General features: G+C 32.9%; 1 protein-coding gene and 1 pseudogene across 1 annotated transcript in view; both read left to right on the forward strand.

The window, feature by feature from the left end:
* Window positions 1–23,313, forward strand: part of LOC133174667 (uncharacterized) — a 304,409-nt gene that overhangs the window by 257,665 nt on the left and 23,431 nt on the right. The gene's annotated exons all lie outside the window — the stretch shown is intronic.
* On the forward strand, window positions 19,473–22,722 carry LOC133174630 (putative nuclease HARBI1; annotated as a pseudogene).

Consider the following 23,313-nt stretch of genomic DNA (forward strand, 5'->3'; position numbering starts at 1 on the left):
GTCCCTTACGTCCCTTCTGACGACCACTTCTGACGGTGTGCCGATCTCACCACACAGTCCAGCATAAAGAACTTCTGATACACGAGGAATGTGGTCCATTCTGAATATAAAATTATTGAAATAAATAATGAATCCTTTCTTAGAAAACTAGATTATATGTTTTAGAAAAGCAGCGTTTCAGAACAATACATATAATTTGAGATTACACCAATTGATTAAGGATGGATTCTTGTCAGCATTTTACGTCGTCAATGGGTCTCCATATATTATGCAAGTCGTAAAATGCAAAATTCATATTTGATTATACTGAAGGAAAACTATTAGTTAATTTGTCAGTTTAAGGACATACGCAACGTACCTTACCTACTGATAATTTTTCGAGATATTTTTAATTTAAGATTATAGTGCCATCAGATGTTCGTAGACAAAAAATCAGCATGCAATACCAGGGCTTTTGAAAAGATATCAATTGATGAAAATTCTTGTATAATTCAAACAAAAATATACAAAAATAACTGAACATATATTCTAGATGTTTTGTTTATCCAAACTTGTTTTAGAAGAAGTGTACAATAGCATATATAGACATTAAAATGTAGCACACAGTTCCTTTAAGTATTGGAACTCTTCAACTCCAGGGAAAAAGACAATAATGTTCAAACTACGTTGCTTATGTCCTTAAGTAATGTTGAATCTATTTCTTTTGAAATAAATAAATTTTTCGTAATATTTTCTTTAATTTGCGACAATTGCCATAATATTCGCAGTTCAGTAGCGAATGTCAACATGTCCAAATCATTTCCCGTAGAAAACCCTGCGAGGGTCGTTTTGTAAAATCTACAAACTGTGAACATTATCGAAGCATTGCAGAAGCCCAGGGACAGTAATCATATTAGTTATTTATGCCCGAGGCATTCCGATCAGCCAAAGGGAAGCTTGAACTTGAAGGTCACAAACACGTGCAAGATTGCAGATCCACGTTGCCTCGTCTGATGTTATGTCGCGTGCAGTGAGCATGTAAGTTAGATATATATGTCTGAAGATTTTTATAATTATGAAATTAAATTACATGCTGGTTTGTATTGATTTATTGGAATTCGCACGGAAATTATAGATCTGTTATCAATATTTCGTCTGCTTATTCCCGCGACTTGTCAACATTTGAAGAGGATATATTTCGTGTGTTCGTCAGGTTTATGAATAATAATTCACAAAAATAGCATTTCTTGTATATGATTACAACAAATTATATATTTTTAACTAGCCTACTTTGTTTAAGACAACAATCATCAAGTTATTAGAAAAGTAAGGTGTTCCGCTTGGGTACAAATCAAACGGAAAAATGACTTGATATTGTATGTGGAAATATCAATAATATTGAAACACACAATTGTCTAATGAATAAAGCAAAATGAAACATTATTGTTAAAAAACTATTTATATTATTGTTTTTTACTTTTCTGTACTTTTAGGATAAAAAATATTTATTTATTTATATCTAATACACTATAATATGAGACATTATATTATACATGTGGTAGAATCTATTAAAATATCTTCATTCATTTAAATCAATAAATGAAATACAGATGAGATTAGTTGTTTAATCTTATAATCAATTTCCATTAATTTAAAAAAATAGTCTAAGGGATGTTCATGTTTAATTCTTAGACTAGAAAAAAAGACTGGAGGTCAGAATGCAGGATGATTGAGCAAGGGGTGCTGGCAGATGGACTATTGAGGTACATGTATAAGAAATATGGACACAACTTTATCTAACTGTCATGTAATGCAGCATCTGTGCTGCAATGTAAAATATATTAGTTTTTTTTTTTTTAAATTATAGGTCAACAAAAAATTTGGACTTTCACCAGGTGGACACATGTTCAGCAAGAAATTCTCACATCAAATGAATGATGGCTGTCTGTGGAAAAGAGATTTTCTCAGAATACATCACGTCAGAAGCAGGAACTACATATTTATCTGATCAAAGAAATTTTTTGTAGCAATATGGAAGTCAATGCATGTTATCAAAGTCACTGCTGCTTGTTGCATGATTCCATTCTTGATTTTTTTTCAGAAACTTTCCGTCAAAAGCAGTTTTATTTATAATCATATAATGTTTAATTATTTGATTCCCAAGTACCCGATACAGTGCACGCTTTGTAGAATATGATTACTTTACAAAATCTTTGATTCAAATTTGAAATCTTACTCCCAGAGTGAATTTTTGAAGCATTATCTTTCATTAGATTACAGTGTGAAGATTTACATGTACTGGCATTACAACAACTTGTAAATGATATACACCTAGCTCTATGTATTCAGTTGCTTTACAGTTTCAAATACAGTTAAAATCTTAAAATACACTTCTGAAAAGCATAAAAATGTGCCTGCCTTAGATCATTTAGTTAAAGGGTAATTTTTAGCAAGAGCATGCTGAACAAAATTACTGGTAGTGGCCGGGTTAAAATTTAGATTTTTACAAATGAACTACATATACATGTACTTGCAGTAGAAACCCTTAAGAGGTAATTTTTTATTCAATTTCAGTACAAGTTATTGACACTGATAAATAAATGTTTGTGTTACAAATTCTCAAAAAGAAATTTCATCCTTGAATAAGTATTTTGCATCTAAATGTGAAATTAAGTTTGATAGCTGCATGCATATTATTGTTACAAAGTTCAAAGGATGTCATTTTCAGGCAAAGATGTCAAAGGGCATTTGATTGTCATAAATGGCTTTTTTGTTATCTTAAAACTCCAGAAAATTTTATGCAATATATGATCACATTGAGGAGTAATATTTATTGGTGCTGAACAAACTATATACTTATAAATGTGTGTAGGTATTTATTGTCCCTCGCTTTTGTGAAAACGAGGGGACATTAAATCTCATTCGTCTGTCCATCTGTTTGACACAAAAACTTTAATCTTGGCCATAACTTTTGAGTGAGAAGAGATTGGGCTTTTGTACTTCACATGTACATTACCTGTAACAAGACCTTTCCAAATATACTGTGAATTTTGACCCTGTGACCTTGGCCTTGAAGCTTGACCTACTTTTAAAAAAAAATTAACATTACCTTAAATTGGTCATAACTTTTGAATGAGAAAAGATAGGACTCTCTTATTATACCTGCTCATTACCTGTGACAAGACCTTTCGAAAATATACTATGACTTTTGACCCCATGACCTTGACCTTGAAGTTTGACATACTTTTAGAAAAATTAACATCTCTTTAAATTGGTCATTAAATTTAAACGAGAAAAGATAGGGCTTTCATATTAAATATGTACATTACCTGTAAAAATACCTTTCAAAATGTACTATGACTTTTGACCCCATGACCTTGACCTTGAAGTTTGACCTACTTTTCAAAATTTTTATCTTTGCTGATAACTTTTGATTGAGAATAGTTAGGGCTTTCATAGTTGACATATGCATTAGTAGTGACAAGGTGTTTCGGAGCATGCTGTAATTTTTTACCCCTTTACCTTGACCTTCATGTTTGACCTAAATTTCAAAAATTTTAACTTCGGTGATTACTTTTGAATGACATATGATAGGGTGTTTCTGAATATGCTATGATATTTGACTCTGTGACCTTGACCTTCCAGTTTGACCTAATTTTCAAACATTTCCTCAGTTTGCTAACTTTTGAAGGAGCAAAGATAGGGCATTCATATTTGACAAGTACATTACCTGTGACAAGCATTTCCGAATGTACTATGATTTTTAATCCCATGACCTTGACCTTGAAGTTTGACCTAATGTTTAAAAAGTTATTGCATTGCTAATAACGTTTGATTGAGAGAAGATATGGTATTTCCATTTGACATGTGCATTACCTGTTTCAAGACCTTTCCGATTGTATACTCTGGTTTCTGATATTTTTTTTTTTTACACGTGCATCACTTGTGGGAAGATCTTTTGGATTTTATTGTGATGTTTCACCTCATGACCTTGATCTTGAAGTTTGATGTAATTTTGAGAAGCTATAGTCTTTGCCATAACTGTTATTAATTCAATAATTTATGTCTTTTTTGTATGATGCACAGACAAGACAGGACAAACAAACAAGACAGTTACAATATGCCATAAATAATGGCATCCCATCCACTAAGACAAGTGGGGGACCACAATTCTTTGAATTTGCATGTCGTTTTCAAAACTCAGTCGACAAATGTGAAATATCCAATAATAACATAATACCAGGGACCTTTATGTATATAACTACATATACATGTATAGGCATGTATATTAGTCCCTCTGATATTCATATATTAAGCATTGAATGTCTAGATTCATATGGCATGTTCACTATACATGTATATTGATTTCATGTTTATATCATAAATAATGTATTGAAATCTTTTCTAGTCTATGAAATTTTTTTGTATGATTTTTATCATATTTTTTTTGGAAGGTTTATTAATTATTCCTGGCTATATTGATGGTTAAGTTGCTTTGAATTAGTCCTGTTCATGTGAAGAATGTATGTGATAATTTTTCTGTAATTGCCACTAGAAAATTGATGTATTTTATAAAATTGTCAAACATAACTTATTCATAAGAATAAAATGACAGAGGAAATTCGAAATGAATATTTTGAATATCATTAGTGTAAAATACCATAAAAATAGAATGTAAACATGTAACTGGTAGAAATGAATGTATTTATGTCACAATTACACCAAATTGATATATTTTTGGGGATTAAAAATCTTTCTTATAGACATTAAAAACACTATGTTAATTGACAATTTCGGAAAGTATACATGTGTAGAGAAGATTCGGGCTAATTTTTCCCCGTAATTTGCCTGATTACTGTATCTTTTTTACCTTGTAAATTAATCTTGAACCTTGGAATATTCATTACACAAAAATCTAAATATTTGACATTATATGGTCAATTGTAAAAATTGAGATGAAATTTCATGTAAATTCATGAAAACTGAGAATTTTGAAAAAAAAATATCGAGGAAATTCGGATGAAATGTATTTATTGAATATAAAGGATTTCATGTTATCTTTTCACCAGCTCATTTCATATGAATTAGTCATTAAAAATAAGTAACAACTTTAATTTTATGGTGAAAGATATTTTTTCAGTCAGCAAAATTTATTCATATGCATAAATTTCAAAACTTCTCTGTGTATAAATACTGTTTTTAGGACTGACTTTCAAATGACCTTGACTGAAAATCAAGGCCGATGACACCAAAGTTTTTGGATGTTAAAATAGTGTAAACAGTCTGAGTATTGAGTATTCAGAAAATCAAGATTCTGCCATTATAAGAAATATGAGAAGAATCCATCCTTAAGAGGTTTATATGCTTGCTTAGGATAAACTTAGTGCTGGTGAATTTAAAGGATTATCCTACTTTAATATTTAAATAATTTGTAAAATAAAGTTTTCAAAAAAATGCTGAACACACATAAGTAATTATGACGTACAGAATACCTGATTAATGTCTTTATGCAAATGGCGGCTTGTACATAATAAATTAAACGGGAAATTCCATTTGGCAATTTATATCAGTTTTTCGTTTAGCTTTAAAGCACATCAAATTCCAGTTCTTCCTTTATTACTTTTATGAGACATGTGTGTCAAAGGATAGAGAATACAAAAACAGAGATATAACTGACCAAACTTGGGACAGAGTATTCTAGGGAAAAGGAATCTGAGTCTTTCAAATGAAGGGCACTACATCATTGAAAGGGGCAAAAAAAAAATAGAAAAAGCAAAAATGGGGTGGAAGATTTCAAAATCTTCTTAGGAACCAATGAGCAAGACAATGGGCAAAACACATGAAAGTAATTTGAAATAATTATATACTGATGAAAGATTTACATCGAAAATAAAAGAAAATTCTTTCTCAAGAACACAGGGCCTTGATTAGTTTTTTTTTTATACACATGCATCCTCAGATAATGAAGATAAAACTTTTTTAATTATGTTAATCTTATTAATCAAGTATTTAAATATAATGCAGATTTAAATTTGTTATAATCAGGTACCTGGGGCCAGGATGGAATAATATAGGTATATAATATCATAAATTAAAAATATTTTCAAAAATTTTTTTAATCAAGAATAGAAGCGCAACACTAAATCATGATCATTTACATATATTCCTAGATTGTTCGGATTCACGTTTGTGCAAATTTTAGACTCTATCTAGACTAACTTTTTGAGTGTGTGTAGGGGAAAATCTTTTTTTAAAATCGCCTTTGAAGCAGCAAGGCCACAGTTATTATATTTGTAATCAGATTTCTAGTGTTTTTGGATTCAAGTCTTGATCCCTTAGGGTAGGACCACAATATGGGATCAAAATTTACATGGCATCGTAGAGGGAAAAAATCCTATGATGGAAACCAGGGCAAAGGTAATTCAGGTAAGCATTATGGCCCTTGGGTCTCGTACTTGTTTTAATCAATATATCAGAAAAATGATTATCTTCTTCAGTGATCTTCACAGCTTTTCATTCAATTTTTTTTCTACCAAACATGCACTCAGTTGTATATATTTTTTAATATAGACTATTACCTTATTTTGAATAAAGAATTGTGTAGTTCATACGCAAGTTGTAGTTAATTAAAGGCTCAAATAAAACAATCATGTAATTTTCGTTTTTAATTGGTTATGAAAAATTAATTCAAAAAAAAATAATTGAATTGATAATTCATTATTGTGTTTTTAATTTTTAAAAAAATACATTTTTCCTTTAATCTAAAAAAATATCAAATTTCCTTCTTTCAATCATTTCCTTCTTATTAGAGGAAGGGAACTTAAAAGTCGTGAAGTCGGCTCTCTAATTGATCTATATTTTAATTTTTTTATCTATCAATCTCGAACATTCAATTTGGCTTCAACTGAAAATTGGAGGTTTCCTTCAGTGCTGTTTTTGAAAGGAATGTAAAAGTGTTTTAAAAGACAAGACATAAATTAAACAAAACCAACACATATAGACTTGCTTAGGTTGAATCAACTTGTTTTAATGCTATTATATCAACACACATATTTGGTTTACACTCAGGCGTCTATTTATAAAATAATAGCTAATATAGTGTATCTAAAATCAATTCATAGAATATTTAAAGAAAAGGGGGAATATTAGCCAGCCTTATTAAAATTCTTTTAAAAAAGATTTATTTATTTCTGAGAGAAGGGGAATGTGATCCATTCTGTATATATTAAGATTGGTTTGTAGATTATATTAGTGCTTTTAAAGACAAAATGCTTAAGTAACAATGTAAAGTTTCAATACAAATTGCTGGACAAAAATAAAAATACATATGTATTTTTATAGTCTGAACATTTTCGCTTATGGCATAGCTTCACCCCCGTTCTATGAGAACGTTAACAATCTGATATTATACTAGATATCTGGAAAAATGGGGGAGGGGGCCCGTTCCCCGTGTTCCTATGGTAATGTTCAGTAAATATTTTAAAATTAGAACTTAGACAAAATTATGCATGTATACAAGATCGAACAGCAAAATTCAATCAATCAATAACTTATCTTTCTGTACGGACCTGAGACCATATGCATATTCCAAGTCTATTACAGGTACTGTATTTCGACACTGGTTACACCTTATCATAAAAGGAAAAACATAAAACGAAAGAAGATAAATTCCGTATTTCCTTTAAAATTTTTACATACAGACTGCCATTTTCTGAAAGACAACTATGATGATTAGGCTACTGCATAAAAGGTAAGGGGAGTTCTGGTAACCAGGCTTTTGACCCTCCGTTTTCCCCCAGGGTTAAATTGAAAATTCCAAAAATTATTGCACATCTATAGGACACCACCTATCATATTCTAAAAGATTAATTGAATTCTGCTTAAAATGAAAGAGAAGTTAGATTAAGAAGAAAGTGTGACAGACGGACGGACGGACCAGGATAACAACAATATACCAGAACTTTCTTTAGAAAATGCGGGTATAATAATTAAAAACCATGACATGCGTTGTGCAGCTCATTGAATGGTTTTTTGGTGGACTGCCTCTTAAATGCACTATCACCCGAAGGGTTTGCGAAAGCGACTTTTCACCAAAAATGTATTACCTTAATGAACCTTGAAATAAACATTAGCATGAACATTGGAAAGAACAAATCAGCATCATCGATATATTTGATTACTATGATGCATGTCTTTAATGACCCTTGTGTATAATGTATACTTTTTAAAAATATGGATCCTTTTTAGAGAGTACATGATTAAAATCATTAATTGCGCCCCGTTATAATCATACCTATTTTTCTATTGTATCCATTTTTATTATATACCCAACTGTTTGTCATTCAGTTTTACTGCTAAATTTATGCAATCACGTGACGGTGTGATCTGACGTTCCGGATCACCACACTGTGGTTTTCTGAATCCATATCATCCCTCTCTGAAACTGATGACGTAGTACACAGATAAATGACGTTTTTATTCTCGTGCATCAAAAAGTTCTTTGACAAAATGGTTTGTTTAATGGATAAAAGTTATGTAATCGATCCAAAAAGTTTCCTTTTATTATATTTTGCTAGTTGTAGAGGGGTATATAATAAATTTATCATTATAACAGTAACTTGATCCGAAGAGTCGTATCACGTCAAGTTGACAGTCGCAGATCATCAGATCAAACGAGACGCGAAGCGTCGAGTTTGATTTGATGATCCGCGCCTGTCAACGAGTGTTATAATAATATATATGTATTTATTCAAAACTTGTACATAAGAAGAAAAAACATTTACTGTGACCTTCAACTCGACATTTAGATATATCGACCACTTATTATCAATTATCAATAGTTACTTCCATTCATTTGTCGACTCGATATATCCCTGTGAGCTTGCAATAAAAGATACCACAGAGTCTGGCATATCTGTTTCATATTTAGATATTTTACTAGAAAAGGCCTTAATGGTAACCTAACAACAAAACTTTATGATAAACGTGATGACTTCAACTTTTCTATCGTCAACTTCCCTTACTTATGTACAATATACCTTTATCGCCTGCATATGGGGTTTATATCTTCCAGTTGATTCGATACGCAAAAGCATGCTCCACGTACGAACAATTTCTTAAACGAGGCAAGCTATTGACAATCAAGTTGATGAAACAAGAATATCAACAGGTTTGTTTAAGTTCATCATTTCGCAAGTTCTATGGTCGATACAATGACCTTTTGAGCAAATACAATCCCTCATTAACTAGAATGCTGACTGACGTTTTTCATACTAATTGTAAGGCCATTATTTAAACACTGAATTGTCTACAGATTTTTTCGTTTGCCCGATCATGACAATGAGCACACGGCAGATGTGACCTTTTGACAGGGGATGCTTACTCCTTCATGGAACCGGATCCCGCCTCTGATGTTTATAGAGGTCCGTATTTGTTCTGCTCCCGATTTGTATTGCTTCAATGGACTATTGAGCTTGATTTCTGTTCGTTTTCTCCATATTTTATCATTGTTGATATTGAAGTTTGTTTTGATTTATTCGTTAAGTCGAGTTCACACTTCTTGAGAATTACAAATGAAATATTTAATATTATTCAATATTACTAAGCGTTACTATAGATAACAACGCCAATAAAATTCCATTGGCACTCTGAAACAAACGTACGTGTAGTGTATCGTAATCATAATCAGGGATCTGAAACATCAGAGATAGGATCAGGTGCCATGAAGGAGTAAGCATCCCCTGTTGACTGGTCACACCAGCCGTGTGCTCTTTGTTCATGATTGGGTAGAAAATCTGCGGACAATTCATGATGAAAAGAATGGCTTAACAATTTGTATGAAAAAGTCAGTCATCATTTGATTTAATGATACATGTAGATTGTATTTGCTGACAAGGTTATTGTATCAACCATAGAATTTGCGAAAATGTTGACTTTAAACGAGACTGTTGATATTCTTATATAATGATTTGGATGAAAAAATCAGTCAACGTTCGACTTGACGATAGATTGTATCTGCTTACAAGATCATTCTATCGATCATATAATTTACCAAAATTGATTTTGATCGAGACTCATGATATTGATTTATCATCAACATATTTGTAAATCTCTCCCCATTTTAGGCCTCGTACAAATTGTTTAAACGTAGAACATGATCTTGCGTACAAAATCAAATAGGAGACATAAACTCAATATGCAGATGATAATAGTATATTGCTGCATAAATAAAGGTAGTAGGCGATAAAAATGTTTAGTTGTCAGTTTGCCATCATTGTATTTCTCTTATTAAACATCCAAATATGAAACAGACTTATCAGTCACTATGGTGTCTTTAATTTCGAGTTCAATAAGATATATCGAATCAAGGTTACTAAGTGATAGAACGTATTCGATATATCTAAATGTCGAATTGAAGGCCACAGCAAGAGGATTTGAATAAATCCTAATTCATACTATTTACAGGGTTATCCCCCCCCCCGTTATTTTCACCCTTTTACACTTGCAAACAATTTGCCCCGTTTTAAATTTGTCCAGTAACAGTTCTGTTTAAGAAATTATACTATGTTCTTTGAATTAGCCCCGTTTTAATTTCGCCCGCTTATGAGTAGGGCGAAAAGGGCGAAAATAAAAAGAGGGTGAAAATTTCTCGGTATACAGTATGTATATAAAACAGGTCTGCTTATAAAGGGGGACAATTAAAACATGGGAATTCCAACAAATTGTTGGAAGACCTGGTCTCCAAAAACTATATAGATAATGTCAATGATAAACCCAGGCATCTTTTTAATATCAACCTTGGAGTACATGTGTTTAGAGTCAGAATAAGTTTTAAACAAAAATAGTTTAAAGATGACCAATGTAACGGTGAATAAATTTATGGGGCCCATTTTTATTGAGAAACAGTTGTCTTTGATATCAAAAAGTCTGGTCTTTCATTTATCGTAGTGATTGGAATTATGCAGGTAGGTTAAGGCTTCCCGTAGAATATCAAAGTGCACTCTGTGCCTTCACATCTCTGAACTACCAAAATATGACGTCATAATAGAAAATGACGTCAAGTCACTGCAAACTTGAGGTGTTAAGACGGGGAGAGTGTCATGAACTTTACACTTTATTTCAAACTACATGTAAAGTGTTAGATAGCTATTGCAAAATTCACAGGTCGTTAAAGGTTTTTTTAAGTCTTATATGTCCGAATGTTTTAAAAATACACCGCCTACCTACCCTTGATTGAAATTCAGCATGTTCAAAATGCTTATGAAAAATATACTTTTGAAATGTACTCTGTTTTATACCAGTGGTTGGAGGTAGAATTTATTTTGTGTGTATAAAAGAGTCTGGCGCAGGTGATTAATGAGGATTAATCTGAGAATTTTTGTGGAAATCTGTAAGAGGTTGTTCTCTAACTGAATCTTGCTTGGGACAAATGTGTGTTGGCTTTGTTTTGATACAGATTACGATATTGTGTGGAAAACACCCTCGAATTTGTAGGTAAGTTGAATTTCTCAGGCAATATTTTGTATCTAAGCAATACTATGACTTTTCCCAAACACATTTCTGATACACAAGGATACGATGAGTTAATTTATATAACAAAATGTTAATAATTATTGTGTTAATCAGCTGCGCCGAAGCGATTTATATGAAACACTTCAAAAAATTATAAATGACCGTCACGTGATCAACAAAGTCAAGTGATATCATAACAAATATGTTAATATATAGCCGAGGAAACCCTCTATATAAATTGGAAATTCAATACTTATAAATTAAAACCAAAACCGACCTCGCAATGACATATTATGTTTTGAGCGCATTTTAAAGCTTCGGGAAGCCTTAACATAGCTGCGTAAGAATTGAAAAGTCGTACTTTTGATTTTATTAATTTACTAGTAGGTAAAATTTATACCTGAGTCACATTTTAGCCGATGGTCGTGCGATAAAACTTTTCTGGTATCTTCGGCTGAAAAAAAAACATGATCGGGCTAAATTGTTATCGGGCGACTCGGAGCATTCACATCATTTCCTAGGATCACCGATGACTTAAAAAGTTTAAATATTTGAATTTTGTTTGATTTTGACCATCGGCCGACATTTTGCAAAATCCTAAATGTCCACCGACCAAATACCGACTTAATAAACTGTCGGACGATGATCGAGAGTATTCAGTGGCTGTGAATGGGGAGTGAATTGGATTTTGTGATTTTATAGATTGTAAAATTTCCTTGGACTTTTTGAGTATAAACATTTGATCATGATTTATACCATTTCTCGAATATGTTGTTGAACAGAACTCCTGGAGTTTCTCCTTCACTGCTGTTGCTGCTATATTTTCATGAGGAGCAAAGAAAGACACTTGCTAGAACATTCACTAGAATATGCTATGTATTTTTGCTTGGAAGGATTATTGTGGAGTTATGGAATCAAGTATAGGTATAATAAATGGAATTTTTAGAATATTAAAGATATTTAAAACTGATGTATGATTATGAAGAAACTTGTCCTTAGAAAGCTAACTAAAGGGACCTGTTGATATAATTTGGATTACCACTTGTAGAACTAAATCCAAGTACTTCTAAAATGCAATTGAAAAAATTAACCTTACAAACAAAAATTATGTTGTTACCTGCTCTGTCACCTGGGACCAGTAAATATAAATATTGTAAAAAATTAAAATCAAAATCAATGTTCTTACGATTTATGTGATAAAGCCAACCAGCTTTCTTTATCTTCCAGGCATATATTAGCCACCTTTCATAATTTCTCACTTCCCATTTTATGCTACTGTAATCGAAGATTCATGGACCATAAAATTTAAATCACTTTTTAAATCACTTTTTATTCGCGACTATTTTATTTTCGCTTAATTACGCAAGGCGGTATACTCGCGAAATATTCATTCTCGCGCATATTTTTAGGAGTAAAGATTACATAAAACAGTAACCTAGAGTTGTGAAAATTTTGTCTCACTTACGAGGGTTGTCCCAGCGTCGTTTTGTAGTAACCCAGTGTCATACATTAAAGAAACTTTCAAAATAACTAAAACTACTAACAACTAATATTTTTAATGTAAAACATTGCGTAATTACAAAGATTTATCCTAATTAAATGAAATAATTCAATGTTTGATGTAAAGAGGCGGCGCAATCTCAAAATTTGCTATAAAAATCGGTATATAACATGTAAAATCTCGCAAAAAAGAAATTTCTTGTCAAAATTTTCTGGCATAAAAATGATAGTTTCTCAAATGATATAATTAACTATCTTTATTCCAGTTTTAACACATATGCCTTCATTAATAAGAATTTTATAACGTTTATTTGCACTGCTTAGACACTCTATAACAACAAAGATGCAAAAGTTCAACACTACGCCGCATACTGTGAAACATAATTTTCGTATGTATCGAAAGCTTATATTCTATAGTACTTGGAAAGTGCTGCTAGAATCGTGTGGTTAACATAAATTGATGACAATTCCTTGATCGTATGTATAAAATGTATAATTCTGGTAAGGTTTCATGCGAAACTTTGGAATATTTTTTTCTGTGTTTGGAGAGTAGGATTCTAGCAGCACTTTTCATGGTCCAGTGATGTTTTTACATAATCATTTTCACAAAAAGAAATGAATTATTCCCGGGGTAGTGTTGAACTTTTCACTTTTTCATTAAGGCAATTTTTTCTATTTATAGACATCACGTGATGACGTCGTAGTGGGGTGCTTCTTTTAGCCTAAGACTCAATGACTTCTATACAATGGATAATAATAGTAAATGTTTTATCTATGGCTTTTCCGATTTATCAATGTTAAATTTTACGAAAAAAGTCTAAATTCGCCGAAATATGATCTGTGTACTGCTTTAAGGTACCCGCGTGACGTTTACGTATTTTTTGACGTCGAAGACTGCGCCGGGTGGTAGGGCAAGGTAACATTAAAATTCTAATTAAACGTACGTTTTTCAAGTAATGATGTTAAAACTTCGTAATTTATCAGCTATAAACACACTTTATACACCCACAAAATTATACTAAGATACGTTGATTTCTGCAATAGATATGAACTCAGTTTACGGAATTTTGGGACAACCCTCGTATATATACCAAACATGCACCTATCTCGCGAAAATAAGATGTCTCGAAAATTTGGTATTCTTCAGTCTCTTTCGTCTGTTCGTTCGTCTGTTTGTCTGTTGTCTGTTATTTTTCACCAGCATCTGTTTCTCTGCCAACCTTAACTTTGAATGGTTGCCACTAAGGCTTTCTAAATTTCACGTATTTGTATTCCCAATGACAAGACCTTTTTGGGGGCAACATTTTTTAATCTTTACCTTGAATTTGACCTACTTTTGGCAAAATGTTACCAAACTTTAACCATGGTCATACTTTCGTAATAACTGGAAGCTATATTTCATATGTGAACTCCTTGTGACATGACCTTTCTGAAATTGACCTATGAATTTGACAGACGTTTGAAAAACTTAAACATTGGACATAACTTTCGAAATGTGGTGCTAGGGCTTCTTTTAATTTCACAAGTGCATTTCTTATGAAAAGATTTTTCTTTGTGTATTCACATATTTGAACTTTGAACTTGACCTTGTAGTTTTTACTTTTACAAAATTTTACTAAACTTTAAACTTTTTTCCTACTGCATTTTTCGCGGACTGCTCCCCGTACCCCAGTACTAAAAATAGCGCCACGCGACATTTCATAAAAACGGGTGGTAACTTTGAATTCTTTCTGACCACAGTAGCTTGATTCAGATGCTTGTCGATTATTACGTTGGGCATCATTACTGACAGCTTTGTCTTTTTTTGTAAATCTTTTCTTTTATAGTGAACACGTTGGAATTCACCCAAATTATATGTGTACACGAAAATTAACACTCATGATAATGATCATCAGCTGATTGACTCTCAATTGTCACGCTTATTATATTCGCTGATCAACGGCCGTCGTGTTTGTTTAGCACAGTCCGCTTTCTCCCAATAGGGAGGTACATGCCAGTCGTAGTATAAACTCAATTAACTAATCAAGTCATTTAAAAGTAGGTATCAATACTGAATTGCAATAAAAATTGAATCGTTGCGGCCGCTGATTTTGACAATGGCGCCACTCGTTTAACCATGACGCACATAAATTTAACCATTGCGGGCCGCCATGGAAAAACCCCTTGTGGAGAACCTTTTTCCTTTCTTTTACATGAGGAATTTATTTCAGTTTTATTTAGAATTAAACAATCTTGAGAAAGAGCTATTTTTCAAAATAAATAATCACGCTCTTAGTGACACATTTTTCTTTAAAATGCATTGGAACTTAATCTATGTTAGCTACATTTAATTCAACCCCCAGAGACCCTTGTTTTAATGTTACCTATTGTCAATCGCAACTTCTTAGCCTTTTACGACAAGTTCAGAAAAACAACCTCGAATATGTAACGTAGGCGCCCATAACAACCTCTCTTATCATAAACATTTTAAAAAAAATGTAGGGACACATTAATGTCTGGCGCTAAACTTCATTACATTAAATGATACCACCTCAAATATAGTTCAGAATGGACAATCAATCCTGTCTATCCAATACTCTATGACTGGAAGCGACTCCATTTTGTATAAAAATTTTACATCCGGTGATGTAAATACATTCGAGGTGTTTTTCCGAGCTTCCCGGAACGACCCGAGAAAATGTGATTGACCTATTATTTCCAGTTTTTTTCCAACCCAACCTTTTTTCCCTTTTTTACATATACTCCCGCAACTGTAGTTCTAATGTACCTCATGGGCTATTAACTGATTATTTTAATTTATTCAAAACATAAAACAACACAAGTGAGAAGGTCATCAGAAAATCGACATTTTATTATGCACAAATCATGATGTATTTCAAAGCTATTTTCTACTACATACCACAAAAGACTGGATGCCCTACAATACTTTTTGACCAAAGAACCATGCAGCTCAATCGGATAACACTGAGTGTTTTAATAATTTCAATTTTATTTATGAATAATTTCTTCACATAAAAACGATAAATATTAACAATAAAAGTTTTCAGAAGACCCAGTTTCAAACAAAAATACTATACCATGTCATGTGATTTAAATTAGTAATAAAACTGTATAATTACGTAGTCAGATAAAGCAAATCCATATATTCCTGGTTATTATTGATACATCTTTTATATGATCTTACGAGCATAATCTCTTTTGGTAAGATGTGCTTTATTTTGACAGAAAAATAATTTTTAACAGGTTGAATTCCAAATTTAGGTGCGAAGAAAAGGACATCAAACAGCAAAACTCGTCCATGAAATCTATAGGGACCTGACACTCTAAATCAGACTTTGTGACATTTTTTTCCATATTGATACATAATTCTTGATAGAGTGAAAAAGTGAAGAGTGTTTCGGTGGCTTTATAATGGGTACTTGATCTAAGGCCCGATTCATCAGGGGTTCAACTTAGCAGTGTATTATTATAATGGTAAATATGATCTAATAATTATATCGCTAAACGAAAACCTGCTCAAAAGCTCAAGATCGAATCTCTTAAAGACAACTTACAATGCATGGTTGCAATATTTACAAGTTTACTAGCTTAAGTTTTAACTCGACTATTTGATTTTATGGTGCAGGAGTCTTTGCCCCCCTCCCCCTTTGGATTTGCAACTGATATATATTTAAAAAAGCCAAATATTGCAGCTTTCAAATATATTAACAATGAACATCATCCGAATAAAATCGCCAAATACGCGTACATGTACCTTTATATTTCATAGGGTAATCTGAAGACATTTATACTAACAACTTCACAATGCTAAAAATTTTGAAATAAAAAATAACTAGAATATCACCAAGAGGAAAATTAACAAAACATCCCTGATACCGTATACAGGATTTCTTTAGCAGTTGTAAAATTTGCCAATTTTAGCTTTCTCAAAGGCATGCCAATAATTTTTGTGGAAATACGTTTGGCGGACACAATGTTCCATGTAGAAGCGAGGACATTTATCTTCCAGTTGAGTTTTTAGCACTTGTATGTTTGTACATTTCAGTTCCGATATATGCAAGACATTGATTAAAACCAGAGGAAAGATATATTGATAACAGACTGACCAAAGTTATCCTTCTTGTGTTCAGTACTTTTAGGTTACAAATTAAGCGATTAAAATTCTAGCGGGTTACTACCAAACCGCTAAAATAAGCAAAAGCAAGGACCCCGCTAAAAAAATCTCGTTAATAGGTATTTTTAAGAATGATTGTAACCTGTGCCGAATACACATAATCAATTTTTAGCTCCCTGAAGACTTACTAAAAATAATACTAGTCAAAAAGATTTAATTGTTTCAATTTTTTTATTATTTTATTATTTAAGTACAAAGTACACAATACAAATAGATCTGCACTCAATTCAAAGTCTTTATATAACTTGTCACAGATCTTCGGCTAATCTGCGATGTCCGATATCAGCCTCTTGAATAAAAATATATGGCCTTCAATTTTACTTCTTATACAGGGATATTTCTTTTAATTTATACAAGTAAAAAATATGTGATCCTTTCGCGAAAAAAATAAAACGCATGTCATGTAAAATTCATAAGTGCTGAACATGTACAGAAAATAAAATTCATAGCAGCATATTAAACAACTGTCACTGTAATAATTGTACATACAAAATCTTACAATTAAAATTTAAAAAAAGCACTTGCTTTTGGATACCCAGCAAACAATAAATCACAAAATTATTAACTTTACCGGAAGATGCATGTGACAGTTAATTCAAAGGTGAAAACGTCCGAAAACTACAAAATGAAAAAAAGAACGTAGTGTAAAACAACGGCATCCTAACAAAGAGATAAGTCTTAAACTTATAATAACCCAACACTTGATCAATTGCTTACATATCACAACTAATAATTACTAAGAGTGTTTTGGAGGTATTATTAGTGTGTAGTATTTTGGTAGTAACCACTGGAGGAGTTAGCAGCCCCCTAAACTTCCAAAGATTAGGTTACATGTGCACTAAGATATAATTATTCATAAATAAAAGGAAAGAATTAAGGGGAAAATATAATTATATTTAAAATGTGCCCATCAAAAGACGTTGAAATAGATAAATTCAAAAAATATCAGCTTTGATACCCTTGGTTATCATCGTGAAGTGGCTTACACTTAATTTCAACCATCATTATTATGAAAGAAATTGTTTTCCCAGTCGGCGACATCCACATTACAAATTTATTATTGACTACTTGATAGCAAAAATTTTTTGGACATATAAAGATACTTAACATGGCTCTTTTTTTTTTAAAGAAAAAATCTCATTAATCTCGGAAATGAAGAAGAATGGTTTTATTTATAGGTAAAAATGGTAATTTTTGATCGCTAAGATCGAATTAAAAATACACTTTATTTTTTCCTGCTAAAATTTCCTGAACATATTTGCAATGGGGGCTTATTATTAGACAACACATTACTCTTATTTCTCTAAAATTGAGGAGTTTCCTGGGGCTTCTCCCCCTGGACAGCACCTAGACATATTAGAGACCTCAAGGCAGCCTCTAGACCCCAGCCTCAGAAAATATTTTTCAACTCCCCGCCCCCATCCAAAATTTCTGGATTCGCCTCCTGGATACGTTGTAAGGCCAATCTTATCAGATGTCCACCTTATGCACTCATCAATCAATCTTTTTATATTTAAATTTCCTTTGGGTTTAATTTTGATCTTAAAATCCGATCACGTATTTTACTGTATGTAATCGTCTTTAGATACATTAGGAACAGTGTTTATATCATTTTCCTTTGGTTTTATGAGAAGACTTTTTCTATTTGCAGATATAGTTTCTTGCATTAGTTGGTTCGGTTTCTTATTGTTTATATCTCTTTTTAGCTCTACTGGTCAGAGACCAGAAAAGCTTATGCGATAATTAGTTGTCCGTCTGTCTGTCTGTAAACAATTTTTCAAAATGCTACTCCTCCTACAGTTTTGGTCCGAATTCAATATAACTTTGCACACAAGTAGACTACACTAAGATACATGATTCTGTGTATCTGTTTTTGATTTCGATGAACGGTGTTGCCATGGTTACTAAAAATAGAAATTTCCCCCGACTTACCCCTCCCCTTTTATGTTGTGACATTAGCGCACGTCACAATATAAAAGGGAGGTTAAATGTCAGAGGAATCGCGGATTAATCAGCGAACTCTTAGCTCACATATAGTGGAATAAATAGGTCTTCAGGCACTTCCATAGAATCATGGCCGAATTAGAAAGCGCATCTGGGGCCCGTTTTACAAAAGGTCGTAAGTCATAGATTTGGTCGTACGACCGACCTTACGACATACGACCGTTTTACAAAGATTTGAGACTTGCGAGTTACGACGAAATTCGGTCGTAAGTCTACGACCACCAAGAGGTTGTCGCAAGTCCTAAGTTTCGTCTCAAAGTTGTTCTGTAAGTCGTTGTTACTATGGTAAATAAAAATATTCATCATGGCTGCCTTTCTTGTTCTTGATGTTATTAACAAAATGCACAAAAAGAGAGGTTTGAGGGTGTTTAGAGACAGAAACAACCCCATGGACTATTTGTCCGATGCCGAGTTAATGGAGCGGTACAGATTGCCGAGGCAATACCTCTATGAAATCACAGATTTAGTGCGGGGTGATGTAGAAAGACCAACAAGAAGAAGTCATGCTGTTCCCGCAGAAATACAAGTACGTACCTTATTTACTGTCTGCATTTTATTGTCCATTCATTCATTACACTACACAGAACGTGCGTCACTTCCTGGTTATTTCGTCATAATTTTGTGTGAATGCCACAAAGGCACGGATCAAACAATTTACAAGTGGCAGGTGCGTGTCAAATTACACTCCGAGACTTTTCTTAATATTTACCACTGGTTACCAGTTTTAATACATTTAAAAAAAAAGGTACACACGGTCACGATTTGATACATTCTGTTGTAAATAATATCCAATAAAATTATAATAAGAACCAACCTGAAAATATTTTTTTTCTTTTATACTTACAGACTTATCTATAAGTATATTAATGTCCTCAATGTCGCCTAAAATTATCTTTTCACTCCATCATCGCAAAATTTTAAACAACTGTAAATATCTATCAAAACAAGAGGCTCATTTTCTACATAGCTCACCTGAGTATGCCTTGTTAGTACATGAATTAAGAAAAGTATCAATTTTTAAACAAGCAAACTGAGGAAAATATTGTATGATTGCTGATCTTCATATAAAAATTTTAAAGAAAAGATCTTATAATTTTATGTCTCTATAATTATTTTAAATACATGTATACTTCACGGAGTGGACAACAGATTTAGCCTAAAACTGCCCTTCACATACATGCGTTTAGGTAAAAGTGTGAGAATTTCATAATAGTGGATTCCATCTTTGCATTGTGGGGTTTGGTCTGCTTCTTTGTGGGGAGTACAGCAAACCAAAAACCCCTCTGACTGTTGAGATGTTTAAAATATCCTAAAAGAAGAAATAATCAAAAATCTTGGAGAAATCATAGTCTTCACAATTCAAAATTAAAATCAAATGAATTTACTATAGGCAGTGTTAAACCAAGATATACAGAGAGAAAGAGAGAGAGAGTTTCCTTACAAGAATTACCCCTGGATGTTGAGCCATTTCTTAGCTCCAAAATGTGCATTAAAATCAGTGTACTGAAATACTATACAAAACTTTCTTTGTTTTCATAAACTTTCATAGGTATTAGTTTTTGTAGATCAAGTAAAATATGTTTCAGAGATGTTTGTAATTTTGAATACTCGTTTAGAAAATACATGAACTCTTTCTTCTTAATGTTTGTTATTCCACTGAACAATCTATTTTGTGCATCACCCAACAATTTACATGTGATCCAAGATTATCATAATACATGTAACTATATATATAACTTTTATCCCATGTTTACCCCTTTATCCCGTGGATATGACTCATTGAATATTTTTTTCATATCCCACAGTTAAGTGCAGTTGTGACGTCACAATGGTATTTGCATTAGCGTGATGAAGTAAAATAAAGTGGAGTTCCTATATAAAACAGTGTAAAACATTGTTTGTGAAGTATTAAACATGGGATAAAAAGAATCTCCCATGATTTGTAGTTGGATATGACTTTTATCTAACTCGTTGTGTGTTTTTATCCCCTCACCAAGGCTCGGGGATAAAAAACACACAACTCGTTGGATAAAAATCATATCCAACTACAAATCATGGGAGATCCTATATATACACCACATTAATTTTACATTTATACTTTTTACATAGTGACTTCTGCGTTGAATAAAATAAGGTCTTGTCACAGGTAATGTACATGCGAAGTATGATAGCCCTATCTCTTCTCATTCAAAAGTTATGACCAAGGTTAAAGTTTTTATGACTGACAGACTGCTGAATGAGATTTAATGTCCCATCACTTTCGCTAAAATGGGGAAAAAATTAATAATATAGAATTTGTGTTAAGTAATGTCAGTAATGAATGACAAGTTATGGAGGTCAACAATTTGCTATTTTATTGACAGGTTCTAGCTACAATAAGATGCCTCACAAAGGGAATATTCTATTCAGAGTGTGGGGACCTGCATGGAATTTCTAAATCGAGTGTATGTGTTTCCATGGACAGAGTTTTGACGTCCCTCTGCCACCGCATGCAGAATATCTCATTTCCTTCATCTGATGAAGATGTACGAAGAACAAAGACAAATTTTTTTTCAAAGGCCAGATTCCCAAACGTGCTAGGCACAGTAGATGGCACTTAGATCAAAATTCAGGCTCCTACCGAAAATGAACCAAGCTACATCTGTAGGAAAGGATTCCATGCTCTAAATGTCCAGGCTGTTTCTGATGCCTCCCTTAGGTATGATTTCAATAAACTAAATCAAAAGAACAATGACCCATATTATTTTCCATAGTACAAGCTGAAAAACATTTGAAAAAGATTCAAAAAGAAAAAAATGAATTTGAAATTTTATATTATGATTAAACCAATGGGTATTTTCTCCTTCTTACTGGTCCATCTTCTTTAAGATTCACAGATTTGGTTTGCAAGTGGCCTGGTGCTGTTCATGACAGCTTTGTGTTTGAAAATTCAAACTTAAACTACATCTTGGGTCAAGGGTGCAACGGATGGCTTCTAGGTGATTCAGGTATGAATTGGGTAAAATTAAATGCAATATAAATATACTGAGCATTCTACACATGAACTTATCAGTAAATCACTACATACATGTAACTGCATTCTAGGCTATCCCCTGAAGTCTTATTTGATGACACCAATAAATATCCCTAGTAATCAAAAGGAAGTGAACTACAACAGCACTCACTGCAGAACTCGTGTTGTGGTGGAGAGGGCATTTGGTGTGCTCAAGTCAAGATTTCGGTGAGTTGAAGTGAAACGACAATGTTCCTGAAATTCATTTCTCTGATGTCATTAAACATCTTCTTTAATACTGTAAAGAAATAATGCTTATATTAAATCCTTTATTTCTTTCAGATGCTTACATCCAACTGGAGGTGTATTACCTTTTTCCACTCAAAAGGCTATAAAGACTGTTGTAGCATGCTTTAAGCTGCACAACAAGTGCATCAAGGACAGACTGCCAATGCCAGAGGTGGACTTTGATATTCGGGCCCAAGGTGAGGAGGAGATCAACAATATCCAAGCAAACGGTGCTGCTCAACAGATCAGAAAGAGGCTGGTTCAATGCTTTTAACATAGTAAGTTTAATGAACTTGCAAGTCAAGGTTTATAAAGGTTTCAAATATAATTGTAATCATGCCATTTTATTTTGTCTGTTAAACATATCAGGCCCATTTTACAAAAAAACTACCAACTAGAGGCCCATGGGCCACATCGCTCACCTGAGTAACTTTGGCCATGCTCTTTTTTACCAGATTTCTCCCTCTTGTAATACCTTTTGTGGCCCCGCCCTTCCCCCGGGGGTCATGATTTGAACAATTTAAAATCTACACTACCCCGGGATGCTTCCACATAAGTTTCAGCTTTTTTGGTCCAGTGGTTCTTGAGAAGAAGATTTTTTAATGACCCCACCCTATTTTTGTCTTTTGTTGATTATCTCCCCTTGTAAGGGGACTTCGCCCTTTATTTTAACAATTTAAACACCCCTTTGCCCAAGGATACTTTGTACCAAGTTTGGTTAAAATTGGACCAGTGGTTCTTGAGAAGAAGTTGAAAATGTGAAAAGTTTATAGACGGACAGATGGACGGACAGACGGACGACGGACAACGGGTGATCAGAAAAGCTCACTTGAGCTTTCAGCTCAGGTGAGCTAAAAACTTTAGT

This window comes from Saccostrea echinata, unplaced genomic scaffold, assembly GCF_033153115.1.
Source record: "Saccostrea echinata isolate AGI-Se365-2 ecotype Australia unplaced genomic scaffold, CSIRO_AGI_Sech_v1 ptg000058l, whole genome shotgun sequence".
NCBI classification, from domain to species: domain Eukaryota; kingdom Metazoa; phylum Mollusca; class Bivalvia; order Ostreida; family Ostreidae; genus Saccostrea; species Saccostrea echinata.